Raw genomic sequence first — 2,912 nt, forward strand, 5'->3', positions numbered from 1 at the left:
CTTTGGAGCCAGAGGTAGAAGCAGATAGAAAACCCAAGTGTCAGTGACCAGAAGTGGTGGCAGCTGTAACCAGGAGCCATGCAGACCAGTGGAACAGAATTACAACAGCAGTTCAGAATGAGTTAACATCCACTATTATGACAATTATTCAAATTCCACAATTTCTTTCAGCATCCCCTTTATTCACCTTATCAACCTATCAGTTAATGTTTTCACTTGCCCACATTTTTCACTAGTGAGAGAACACACTTGTGTGAAACAAAGCTGTTCTTGTTCACTAAAATGCTGAAACAATACATAAAATCAGTGCTAGCACTGCTCCATAATCCCATTCTATATTTAGCAAAGCTAAATCCTATTTATGGATTCAAATATATGTAGCATTGAGCAAATTAAAGAACCAATTACATCCCCAATGTCATTATCACAGTGCTAGGACAATATAAAAAAAACCACTAACAGCTTCTCATTGATCAGCTAAACAGACATGTTTCTTGCTGTCTGGTCACCATAAACACACTACAATACACCCAAACCTTGAAATAATTTCTTTGTTAATAATTCTTTATTACTATATGTCTGCATTTTTAGAGATTAAGTGAATACTTCAGTCTTGTTCTAAAGAACCTGATTTACTGTTTACAGTTGTTATCTCATAAAATGATGAGCACTAATCTTACACTGGGCTGTCAGATGGTCACTGGCATTTCCATCTCCATTCTTAGCAGTACATTCAGAGACTAAGAGAACATCCAGAGATGTTGTTATTGGGAATGGGAATACTTTTAATTGCTTTTCTGCCAGAGCACAAGGACAAGTAACAGGGCACAAAAAGTCATAGCACCCAGACATCTCTCAGCCCTAGTTAGAATCAATAAGCAGCTGTGAATGCCCACTCTTATGACAAAGCAGCCTTAAAAAAAGAATAAGGAAAAAAAAAAAAAAAGTGCGCATTAATTGCTGTAAATCAATATAGTAACAAAATTTTCTTGCATTGAAAATAACAAGATGGTCACTTTATTTAATCATAATTTAGTCCAGACTCACTTTCTACCCCAATTTACATATACCCATACAGAGAAAGAGCAGCTCTTTCTAGCACCACCACACACTCATTCATCTTACGATATTTTTTTTAATACATATATCTTTCTCTTTCCTCAAGGATATTTTCAAAGAGAGACCTAAGGTACTTTAGGAGTGTCCTGGCTTTGGCTGGGATAGCGTTAATTTTCTTCCTCACAGCTGGTATAGTGCTGTGTTTTGGATTTAGCATGAGAATAATGCTGCTAGCAAACTGATGTCTTAGTTGTTGCTAAACGGTGTTTAGATTAAGTCAAGGACATTTCAGCTTCTCACACAACCTCACCAGTGAGCATGCTGGGGGGCACAAGAAGCTGGGAGGAGAGACAAGGAGATAGCCAGTTCTCACTACTAAGTCACTTGCTTCTCATACCAAAGAGTTGTAACTTGGGGGTTTTGCCTAATAAAAGCTGGACTGTAACTGTAAATAATTCTCTACAAAAGATCAGATGTGCTTAGAAAACAAGTTTTTTAGCATTTTGTCCACAGATGTACAAAGAAAAAAAAAAAAAAAAGATGGGAGAGGAATCAGAGAAAAGACTAAACAAACATTTCACTGATACCCCCTTATAGTCAGCATTAGTAGTACTGACCAGAGAGATCACAAATACCTATTCCCTGCTCCCATATACAGCAGTATCATAATGACCTGAGATAGAAGAAAAAAATAAATTTCTACAGCCCAAAACACTAATGTAACGCTTTCTTGGTGCTTTTAAAGGCTTTTAAGATGCAAGAATTCTGAGCCATTATGTGTTGTGACAGAGACCCTGCTTTTTGCCAGATAAAACCGCTTCTGCTGAAGTGATCCACTCACAGTATAACTGGGAGGCAGGAGTTTGATATGACTGGTTCAGGCAGTTGGTTGAACTTCAAGTCTTTTGTTCCTTACCAAAATCCCCTGCATCAGTAAGTCACAACCTCTTTGTAGCCAAAGTTCTTTTTCAAAAGAAGTGAACAATGTTCTCTGTTTTACTTGTAAACTACAAATGAGATCAAGTACCAAGTCTAAAACTGAAAAAAAAAAAACCCATAAAAATCAGTACCATTTAATTCCTACTTTCTCTGTTAGAGGTCTGTGGCCACCTTTCCTTATACAGCCATAGAGAATTAGTACCCAGGACACCACTGGAGGTGGCTAACACACAGGTGCACATGATGGTGTCAGGGTACTGACACAGAACTATCACCCACCACACCTCATCCCCCAGCACTGCTCTCTGGAGCAGAGCTCCCTGGGCTGGCACCGGCCTGTGCAGACAGAGGCCAGGGGGGTGATGAGCATCTTGGGGTCACCACAGGACAAAGAGCCGATGACTGCAACCCAAGCCCTGCCTAAAATGAGCCCATACTTCAACAGTTAAATCCAGTTTCCCATAAAGCGTAGTGAAGGGAGGAACACAAAAAGGACAAGGCCTGAAGCTCTCATCACCATCACCAATACCTTGATGACACTACAAGTACTGGCAGGCAATCCTTCCTATTACAAACCAGAAATGGCTAGGCTGATCTGCTCACATTATTTGCTGCTTGTTTACAGTAAACTCTTATTGATTAAATCAGAATAAATGACCCATTATGCTATTTTTCTCGAATAGCTCACCAAATTTTTACAATGAGGAGCTTCCTGAACACCTAACACTATGAGATCTTCAGCTCCCTAACCTTGCCATAATTTGTACAATTTAAGCACTACTATGCAGGTCAACAGCCACAATTTTTAAGTATTCAATAACCAGCAACATGTTCAGTAACAGTTTTCTTTGTGATTCATCACACCAGTGCTGGGGAAAAAAAAAAAAAAAAAAAAAAAAAAAAAAACAAAAAAC

This window comes from Athene cunicularia, assembly GCF_003259725.1.
Source record: "Athene cunicularia isolate RWA chromosome 3 unlocalized genomic scaffold, athCun1 chr3_part1, whole genome shotgun sequence".
NCBI classification, from domain to species: domain Eukaryota; kingdom Metazoa; phylum Chordata; class Aves; order Strigiformes; family Strigidae; genus Athene; species Athene cunicularia.